This window comes from Urtica dioica, chromosome 6, assembly GCF_054948205.1.
Source record: "Urtica dioica subsp. dioica isolate 48M chromosome 6, U.dioica_male_clone48M_v1_H2, whole genome shotgun sequence".
Classification (NCBI taxonomy): domain Eukaryota; kingdom Viridiplantae; phylum Streptophyta; class Magnoliopsida; order Rosales; family Urticaceae; genus Urtica; species Urtica dioica.
Window position 1 is genome coordinate 13,673,487 of NC_142761.1, and position 11,305 is coordinate 13,684,791.

The 11,305-nt window shown below is 40.6% G+C and overlaps 1 non-coding gene across 1 annotated transcript; it reads left to right on the top strand.

Annotated features, from left to right (window-relative positions):
• Positions 1 to 556: 556 nt before the first annotated feature.
• Positions 557 to 660, top strand: LOC149393423 (small nucleolar RNA R71). Its single transcript, XR_016299968.1, has one exon. It is a non-coding gene; the product is annotated as a small nucleolar RNA R71 (small nucleolar RNA).
• Positions 661 to 11,305: the final 10,645 nt, after the last annotated feature.

Here is an 11,305-nt window from a genome sequence, read left to right on the forward strand (position 1 = left end):
AGAGGTAAACAGGGGCACCCCCCCTGTTTCCCCTTTGTAGTTCACGTGTTCTCTACTCCTTTTCAGGTACTCTGACGAACTCAAGGGACATCCACAGCTAAGGGACGACTCGGGATACCGGGTCCGACACGCTCGAGTCAAGACGAGACCACTTGGTCCGGCCTTGGGTCTAACCGTCTTTGGCTCCTAAATAGTTGTCCGAAAAACAGCGACAACAGCGCACTCGTCACTATTGTGCTGCCCGTTACACCAGAAACAGACCTCAAGGGTGTGCACGGTTTGAACGGAGGCCTTCTGTCCCTAGACTGACTTTGTGAGATCCGCCACCTGTGCCGCCAGTCCCTTCATCAGCTCCATCTCGGGAGTGACTGGCATATTCTTCAAGATGCGCCGCTCAGACGGGCATTGTTCGTTGTTGTAAGCCAGCTCCTCGAGAATTCTGTGGGCTTCCTCCTCCGTCTTCTGAAAGAACGACCCTCCAGCGGCCGTGTTGACCAGGGTGCGAGATGATGGTGAGAGACCTCCATAGAAAATCTGCACCATCATCCACCCTAGGATGCCATGATTGGGGCACCTCCACTCTAATTCCTTGAAGGGCCCCCATGCTTCAAATAAGGACTCCCCGTCGTACTGAGCAAACGAGTGGATCTCGTTGCGTCTTTTGTGCATCTTCTCGAACGGGAAGAACTTTGAGATGAATTTGTTGTCAATGGTGCCCACAAGAAGAGTTGTAGTCTTTATTTTGTACATTTGATGTAATAAAGTCTCATGAAGACTCTTGCTTGTAATTGCCTATCTATTCATTAATAAAGTGGAAACGTTCATTCATTCTTTCTTTGTTTGAAGCTTTATGATAAAACCTTAGTCTTTTAGTCCATAAACAAACTTAACAACTTACGAAGAGACAAATGTAGATTTGCATGAACAAACTCTTCGTAGTTTGCTTAAAACGATATATTCGCAATCTTAGGGTCAAAGGACTATTGACCTTAGTATGATTGTTAGAAGAATCTATGATGTCTGGTTATGAGGCATTGAGAGTTGGGGACTCTATAGTTCTTCTAGGTATCTTCCGAAGGTACTGAATTGACCAGTGCATTTCTAGAGACAATATAAGAACAAACCATTTAACCTCTTATGTCTCGAAGTCACTATGTATGAATTGCATCATGCTTACCTTAATCCTGAAATGAGACATGCCATTTCACACCTTAGTATTCTCATTTGAGAAAGTCAAAGTTCCGACTCACTATGTGATTCCGAACAAGGCCTATTGGTGAAGTACTAAGTTGTTAGTCTGTCATGAGTAACTTTGTGAAGTTCTCATAGATATGGAATTCATGTACAAGATTGCTGAAATGCAATGTATGTCACCTCATGCTTTGTTCCTTGGAGTGTGAATAAATGAACTGGCCAGTGTCCAAATTGAGTCCTGACTCTTTTGGATGAAACAATGTGACTTGTTAGCTCCTCGTCAATACATTGTTTCTATCTTATTCACAAGCGACAAAGGAGTTGAGGAAATAACAGCTAGAAGGGTAAAATGGTAATTTGGTAAATCCCGACTAGCTGATGACATTCATGAAGGGTAAACATAGATAATATTCAGTGGATCCGCTCATCATAATTAGGTGAATTCTTGAGTAGAAAATAAATTCATTTGAACCGAGAGATTTTCAGTGTCAACTCTTTAGTGGAGTCAGTTGGCATTAAGCTAAACTTGGAAAAGGTTTGTGAACTTTTGAGTCCAAGTGTTTAGCTCAAGCTTTGTTCATTTGGGTCCATGAGGTCACTGTCACGAATCACATCGATAGGAATAGTTAAACTGGAAGCTAAGTCAAAACGAGAACGAAAATTATCAAAAGGGTATTTTTGTCTTTTGAGACATATGATGAAATGAATGTCAATAAATTTTTTGACAAGTTCATTTGATGACTTAATGTCACTCGGCCATAACTTGATTATTGGGCCTTGTGAATTAATTTCATTTCATAAGAATTTTATTGAAAATTCTTAATGGGCTTTTCTCATGTTGTCATGAACAAATAAAGAAGCTTCTAGAAGCTCCTTCTAGATGAGAGATGGGCGCCCAAAATACCCAAGAGAAAGATAATATTTTGTGCATAAATGTATCAAGATACTTGCCAAAAGAAAAAGAGAAAACAAATTTCCTATGCTTGCCATAAGGAAATTCGGCCAACACAAGCAAAGAAGAGGAAACAAATTAGGAAACAAATCCCTTAAAGGGAATGAGATGTTGGGCGCATATGGAGAAAAGGGCAATAAGAGATTGCTCATGAATGCTTGGAAAAAAGAGGAAACTCCCATTTCTAAGGCTAACCCTTCTCCTATAAATAGGGCCCTCATTCTCATTGTTTTCTCATTCCACATAAGTTAGAGATTGAGAGCTTCTCTCTCTAGACCTTGTGGTGGCCGAACTCCTCTCTCTCTCTCTTTCTAGTTTATTTTCGATTTTTCTTGTTTTGGCACCTAGGTCCTCACTCGACCTAGTGTTTAGCTCTGCGACTTCGAGACTCGTTCTTAAGTCGTAGTGTTAAAAAGTGCCCACTCACTGATTCCTTCTTTTCGAGTGATTTAGTGATAGAAACTTTCGTGGTTGCTCGAGGTGCCGAGGAAAGGAAGAGAGACGTGCTGCGAGGGGAGACGAGCGTTGCAAACTTTCCACAAGCTTCTTCAAAGTTCAAGCTTCAAGAAAGGTTAGTAAACTTCTAGCTCATATTGGTTTTTAATTACATGTACTTGCACTTGTCTAGGTTAGTAAAAACTGTTTTACTTGTAAAAGAAAATTTTTAAAATTCCGCCGCTTACCGAAGCGTTAATTATTTTCTCAAACCCTAGATCGATTCCAACAAATGGTATCAGAGCTATGGTCAAAGAGATGCATGTACATGTTTTTAAAATTATGAGCTTGAAAATCGTTTTCGAAAGTTTACTAATTTTGTGACAAGTTAGAATTGTAATCTTAGAATTTTTTTAATTTAATGCTCTTGTCTTTAAATTAAAAAGCATGTTGATTTTCTATGAGTTTGGGATGTTTTTAAAGCACATTAGAATCAGTTCTAAAAGTTTTTAATTTTTTATATTGAAAAACGTGTTTTAAAGGTTTGAGAAATTTCGGTAAATTTTGTGACTAGTTACTTTGTCTTTCTAGTTTCTTTTATTTACCGTATTCGTTTTATGCTTGTTGTTATTTCTTTTATTCTATGTTATTACGCTGCTAATAAAACACAAATAAAAGCTTTAAACAACATCTTAAAACGTTCCGTTACACTTGATTCTTTTTCGCACCTAAATAGGACCAAGCTTTAATTTATTTCTTTTTTCTTCGAGCTGGAGTAAACCCGCATTAAAAGTGGCATAACTCTCTGCTAAGAAATCGAAATTTAATGATTCTTTAATCAAATTAAAGCTCTGTCTTTCCTCTGTCCAATGCCACCGGTTTCGGCTCAAAAGGACATCGGAGCCGCCAGATATGGCGATTTTACTCCGAGGTGCGCGGCTGTCTGAAACTCCAGTTTTTTAGAAATCCGGATTTTTAAACCCCACTACCATGAGTTATAGAACTCTAATGAGAAAATTTTCTTGAGCAAAAATGTTTTTCATATGATTATAAACATGATGTGTAAGATTAAAATTTTTTGATTTTTGGAAGTTTAATTGAAATTGAATTTTTACGAAACTAGTTTGAATTTTGAAAAACCGTTTTCACTTTCAAACTTGAAAATATTTTGTCATCCAAATCAAATAAATTTTCAAAATGTTTTCAAAACTATATCTATATCACATATGTTCAAAATCTATATGCTCTTGAAAATTTAAGTGGGAGGTCTCTTTGTAGACAAGCCGAAAAATAAAAAGATGTGTAATCTCAAACTTTCAAGTGTTCGAGTGAGTTGAAGTTCACACTTCCCTCACGCACTTTCCCGAAATAGAAAATAGGAAAAGATCGAGTATGTACCTTGTGCCTTTATGCACTAATACTGCTCTGAACATGTCGATCTAGGATTCTCTTCTAGTTGTCCGCTCTGTCGCTCTCTAACTAGGAAATTTGTTTCCGAAATTTTAAGAATCGATGAACCAACTCCAAAAACTAAGTGGGAGGGTTATATTCATTGTTTGTAACCCACGATCCCCAACACTAATGAAAGATGCAATAACGTGGGACTAAGAGCCGCTCTTGCGACCCTCACTTAAATGTGAGTACTCCAAGGCGTTATTGCTTCGATCATTGCTCAATGAGCTACGTCCGAGAGTGATGCAATGATGGCAAGGCCTCCCCTTGGGGGATTGTTTTTCAAAGCTGATCTTTTGGACTAAGTGGTTGGTTGCACGCTTAGGCTCAATCCCTAGTATCCTCCCTTGAGGCCCTACGAAAGGATGTGAGTGATCAAACCAATTTAAAAGGTGGCTAGTCAAAATAGATGTATTGACATCTTGGCTTAGCATTAATGATGTGTCATTTACTTATAAATGGAGATTTTTTGCGGCCTTCTCTTGAGGGAGTAAATTATCGTTTGGTTTATAACACCTTTGGATTTTACAAAAGTCTTAATAAAACTTAAATCCTAAACCAAAGACTAATCATAAACTTGTTTCAACTTTTATAGGCAATATGTCTCTCAACCCTCTCTCTACAATTCTTTCCTCGAATAAACTCGAAGGCGACAATTACGTCGACTGGAAACGTAACCTCGACATAGTCCTTACTGTCGACAAGCACAAATGGGTTCTCACCACCCCCTGTCCTCAAACGAATGAAGATTCGACGCAAGAGGAGAAAGACGCCCTGGCGGCCTGGCTTCGATCCGATGAGATTGCGAGATGCTATATTTTGGCATCGATGAACAATGTGTTGCAACAACAACATCGTGATTATGAAACTGCCACCGATATGCTCTACAATCTCCATGAGATGTTTGGAGGGCAAGGACGTCAAGCTAGGCAACAAGCGGTCCGACAATTCATGAACTGTCGTATGAAGGCTGGAACTCCCGTTAGAGATCATATGATGCTGATCATTAGCTATCTCAACGAGATGGAGATTCTTGGATCTGAGATTGATGGGGAGACTAAAATAGATATGATCTTGGAAACTCTCCCCGAAACCTTTGATACCTTCAAGTTGAATTATTCCATGAACAATCTGGAGTACACTGTTACCGAGCTCATGAAGGAACTTCAAACCGCTGAGGCACTCACTAAGAAAAAGAGGGCTCAAGGAGAAGTACATGCTACTGCCTCCACCTCCGGATCTAAGAAGAGACCTCGCAATGCCGAGAAGAAGAACCAACCTAAGGTTCACACGAAGAAGAAGGCGCCAAAGGCTCCGAAGGTGGACAAGTCTAACGACAAGTGCCACCACTGCAACGAGCCTGGTCACTGGCGTAGGAACTGTCCTGCCTACCTCAAAACCAAAGCAAAAGGTATTGTACTTGTTACTGAAGCCTGTTTAGTAGCTGATAATGTATCATCGTGGATTATTGACTCCGCTGCTAATAACCATATTTGCTGCTCCTTGACTGGTTTTAGGAAAAGCAAAAGTTTAGAGGATGGCGACTTCTGCTTCAAGTGGGGTGATGAGAGCGTGGTGTCTGCGAAGGCTGTGGGATCCGTGACGCTGTCTTTTGAAGATCGAACTTTAAATTTGAATAATGTTTATTATGTTCCTTCCTTTGGGAAAAACCTAGTATCTGTTGCTCAACTTTTCGAGCAAGATTATTATTTAAAGTTTATAAAGAATGGAATTCGTATTTCTTTTTCTAATTCTTTTGTCACTGATGCATGTATGAAGAATGGTCTTTTTTACATCTATCCCACTCAACCTTCTCTTTTAGACACCGAAATAGATAACGATCTAATTAGGGAGCCAAAGAGGATCAAACTTTCTGAATCCTCCGATCTAACAAAATCAACATACCTCTGGCACTTATGACTTGGTCATATCAGTCTAGATAGGATTAAGAGACTTGTGAGGGATGGTCCACTCCAAGCCTCTGCAATAGGTTCACTACCTACTTGTGAATCCTGTATAGAAGGAAAAATGACTAAGCGACCTTTCTCCGATAAGGGTCGAAGAGCCACTGAGTTGCTGGAACTAATACATTCTGATGTATGTGGTCCGCTCAACCAACAGGCACGTGGAGGATACGAATACTTCGTTACCTTCACTGATGATTACTCAAGATATGGGTTTGTCTATTTGCTTAAACACAAATCCGAGACCTTTAACGTATTTAAGGTCTTTAGGGCTTTAGTGGAAAAGCAAACTGGCAAAGTGATCAAAACCCTTCGATCTGATCGAGGTGGTGAGTATATGTCTGGAGAGTTCGATGACTTTCTTAAAGAAGAAGGTATCGCTTCTCAGCTTACCGCACCTGGCACACCTCAACAAAACGGAGTGTCAGAGAGAAGAAACCGAACTCTTATGGAGATGGTTAGATCAATGATGAGTTACTCGTCACTCCCGCTTTCCTTTTGGGGATATGCCCTCGAAACAGCCGCCTACATTCTGAACCAAGTTCCGTCCAAAACGGTTCCTGGTACTCCTTATGAACGATGGACTGGCCGTAAAGTGAATCTTGGCCGCATCCGAATTTGGGGTTGCCCTGCACACGTGCTGAGGAAAAAGACTAGCAAGTTGGCTAGTAGGTCAGAATTGTGCCTGTTTGTAGGATATCCGAAGGAAACCAAAGGTTTTACTTTCTATAGTCCCGAGGACGATAAGACTTTCGTTAGCACGAATGCTCGTTTCCTTGAGGAGGACTTTATGAAGGATGCGAAACCTAGAAGCAAAATTGTGCTTGAAGAAAAGTTGGGTGAGGAAGCTTCTACCTCATCTGTAAGAACTGTTCTTACCCCAACTGAACCACAACCTAACTCATCAGAATCTCGTCAAGTAGTACTTCGACGTAGTGGGAGGGCTGTTCAACAGCCTGACAGGTACATGTCTTATGGAGACTCTCTTGTAGCCGTCTCCGACATGGATGACCCTGTTTCCTATAGCCAAGCGATGGCTTGTTCTGAATCAAACCTTTGGCTTGACGCCATGAAAGTTGAAATGCACTCGATGTATGTCAACAAAGTCTGGAAACTTGTAGACCTTCCTGAAGGGATTAAACCCGTAGGGTGTAAGTGGATATACAAGAAGAAAAGGGGTCCTGATGGGAACGTCGAGACGTTTAAAGCACGACTTGTGGCGAAGGGTTATACCCAACAAGAAGGGATTGACTATGAAGAAACCTTCTCGCCAGTCGCGATGCTTAAATCCATCCGCATACTCCTATCCATAGCTGCAGCTCTCGACTATGAGATCTGGCAAATGGATGTCAAGACAGCCTTTCTGAATGGCAATCTTGACGAGCGCATTTACATGGCTCAACCAGACGGTTTCGTGGATAAAGGTCAAGAGACCAAGGTTTGTGAGTTGCTTAAATCCATTTATGGACTAAAGCAAGCATCTAGGTCATGGAATATTAGATTCGATGAAACTGTAAAAAGCTTTGGCTTTGAACAGTCGATAGATGAGCCTTGTGTTTACAAGTTAATACACGAAGGTAAAGTTGTGTTTCTGGTACTATATGTCGATGATATACTACTCATTGGTAATGACGTGGGTAAGTTATCTGAGGTTAAGGTCTGGCTGGCAAAGCAATTCGATATGAAGGATTTAGGAGAAGCCGCATACATTCTGGGAATCCAAATCTTTCGAGATAGGAAAAACCGGACCCTGTCGCTCTCTCAAGCATCTTATATTGATAAGGTGATGGATCGCTTCTCGATGCAAGACTGCAAGAGGGGTCAAACACACTTTAGGCATGGAGTTTCACTCTCTAAGGACCAGTCTCCCAAGACTGCACAAGAGATTGAAGACATGAGGAAGATTCCTTACGCCTCTGCCGTAGGAAGCCTCATGTATGCCATGCTTTGCACTAGACCTGACATCTGTTTCACCGTTGGCGTAGTTAGCCGTTTCCAATCCAACCCTGGACCCAAGCACTGGATTGCTGTTAAGCATGTTCTTAAGTATCTTCGAAGAACTAGGAACTTGATGCTTACATACTCAGGTACTGACCTGACTATGACGGGATATACCGACTCCGACTTTCAAGCGGATAAGGATTCCAGGAAATCCACTTCGGGATCTGTGTTCATCCTTAATGGTGGAGCTGTTGTGTGGAGAAGTATTAAGCAATCTTGCATTGCTGACTCCACAATGGAAGCAGAATATGTGGCTGCTTGTGAAGCATCCAAAGAGGCTGTATGGCTTAGAAAGTATTTGGAAGTTGTTCCAAACGTCGACGAGCCCATGACCCTTTATTGTGATAATAGTGGGGCTGTCGCTAACTCAAAGGAACCTAGAAGCCATAAGCACTCTAAGCATATTGAGAGGAAATACCATTTGATTCGAGAGATCGCGCAACGCGGAGACGTGGAGGTGAAGTAAATCTCTGGCAGATCTATTCACCAAGGCCCTAGCGAACAAGGTCTTCGACCAACATCGTGAGGGATTAGGCATGAAAGACTACACACATCTTCTTTGAGTCAAGTGGGAGTTTGTTGTCAATGGTGCCCACAAGAAGAGTTGTAGTCTTTATTTTGTACATTTGATGTAATAAAGTCTCATGAAGACTCTTGCTTGTAATTGCCTATCTATTCATTAATAAAGTTGAAACGTTCATTCATTCTTTCTTTGTTTGAAGCTTTATGATAAAACCTTAGTCTTTTAGTCCATAAACAAACTTAACAACTTACGAAGAGACAAATGTAGATTTGCATGAACAAACTCTTCGTAGTTTGCTTAAAACGATATATTCGCAATCTTAGGGTCAAAGGACTATTGACCTCAGTATGATTGTTAGAAGAATCTATGATGTCTGGTTATGAGGCATTGAGAGTAGGGGACTCTATAGTTCTTCTAGGTATCTTCCGAAGGTACTGAATTGACCAGTGCACTTCTAGAGACAATATAAGAACAAACCATTTAACCTCTTATGTCTCGAAGTCACTATGTATGAATTGCATCATGCTTACCTTAATCCTGAAATGAGACATGCCATTTCACACCTTAGTATTCTCATTTGAGAAAGTCAAAGTTCGGACTCACTATGTGATTCCGAACAAGGCCTATTGGTGAAGTACTAAGTTGTGAGTCTGTCATGAGTAACTTTGTGAAGTTCTCATAGATATGGAATTCATGTACAAGATTGCTAAAATGCAATGTATGTCACCTCATGCTTTGTTCCTTGGAGTGTGAATAAATGAACTGGCCAGTGTCCAAATTGAGTCCTGACTCTTTTGGATGAAACAATGTGACTTGTTAGCTCCTCGTCAATACATTGTTTCTAACTTATTCACAAGCGACAAAGGAGTTGAGGAAATAACAGCTACAAGGGTAAAATGGTAATTTAGTAAATCCCGACTAGCTGATGACATTCATGAAGGGTAAACATAGATAATATTCAGTGGATCCGCTCATCATAATTAGGTGAATTCTTGAGTAGAAAATAAATTCATTTGAACCGAGAGATTTTCAGTGTCAACTCTTTAGTGGAGTCAGTTGGCATTAAGCTAAACTTGGAAAAGGTTTGTGAACTTTTGAGTCCAAGTGTTTAGCTCAAGCTTTGTTCATTTGGGTCCATGAGGTCACTGTCACGAATCACATCGATAGGAATAGTTAAACTGGAAGCTAAGTCAAAACGAGAACGAAAATTATCAAAAGGGTATTTTTGTCTTTTGAGACATATGATGAAATGAATGTCAATAAATTTTTTGACAAGTTCATTTGATGACTTAATGTCACTCGGCCATAACTTGATTATTGGGCCTTGTGAATTAATTTCATTTCATAAGAATTTTATTGAAAATTCTTAATGGGCTTTTCTCATGTTGTCATGAACAAATAAAGAAGCTTCTAGAAGCTCCTTCTAGATGAGAGATGGGCGCCCAAAATACCCAAGAGAAAGAGAATATTTTGTGCATAAATGTATCAAGATACTTGCCAAAAGAAAAAGAGGAAACAAATTTCATATGCTTGCCATAAGGAAATTCGGCCAACACAAGCAAAGAAGAGGAAACAAATTAGGAAACAAATCCCTTAAAGGGAATGAGATGTTGGGCGCATATGGAGAAAAGGGCAATAAGAGATTGCTCATGAATGCTTGGAAAAAAGAGGAAACTCCCATTTCTAAGGCTAACCCTTCTCCTATAAATAGGGCCCTCATTCTCATTGTTTTCTCATTCCACATAAGTTAGAGATTGAGAGCTTCTCTCTCTAGACCTTGTGGTGGCCGAACTCCTCTCTCTCTCTCTTTCTAGTTTATTTTCGATTTTTCTTGTTTTGGCACCTAGGTCCTCACTCGACCTAGTGTTTAGCTCTGCGACTTCGAGACTCGTTCTTAAGTCGTAGTGTTTAAAAGTGCCCACTCACTGATTCCTTCTTTTCGAGTGATTTAGTGATAGAAACTTTCGTGGTTGCTCGAGGTGCCGAGGAAAGGAAGAGAGACGTGCTGCGAGGGGAGACGAGCGTTGCAAAATTTCCACAAGCTTCTTCAAAGTTCAAGCTTCAAGAAAGGTTAGTAAACTTCTAGCTCATATTGGTTTTTAATTACATGTACTTGCACTTGTCTAGGTTAGTAAAAACTGTTTTACTTGTAAAAGAAAATTTTTAAAATTCCGCCGCTTACCGAAGCGTTAATTATTTTCTCAAACCCTAGATCGATTCCAACAGAATTTGATGCGCAAGTCGGCCTAAGAGGTGATGGAACCCGGTGGAAGGGAGTTGAGCCATGTCTTGGCTCAGTCCCGTAGTGAGAATGGGAAGAGGCAGAAGCGGATGGCTTCGTAGGACACGTTATGGAGCTTGAACGTGTTTGCGATCTCGACGAAGTTCGTCAGATGGTCTTGCGGGTCTTCGGCAGGTGATCCAGAGAATTGGTTCGCTTGGACCATATATATTATGCCGGTCTTGATTTTGAAATTATGGTTACCCGCAACAGCCGGGAGAGCGATTGCCGATTGCGCGGCGTCAGCTGGTGGTAACCCATATTGAAATAGGGTCTTTGGCTCTTCGTTCGCCGCATTGTTTGTTCTTTCTCTCATTGCTCGTTCCTTTGATTGCTTTCTGTTCGTCTTGCATAATTTTTCGATCTCAAGATTTAGTGGAACGAGGTTTGATGTTCTCTCACTCCGCATGCACCTTCAAAATAGAGAAAATGACACGCAAAGTTAGGAAACACGTAGCGAAATCAAATGGAAAACATATTATTTTTCGACGCTATTGTAAAAA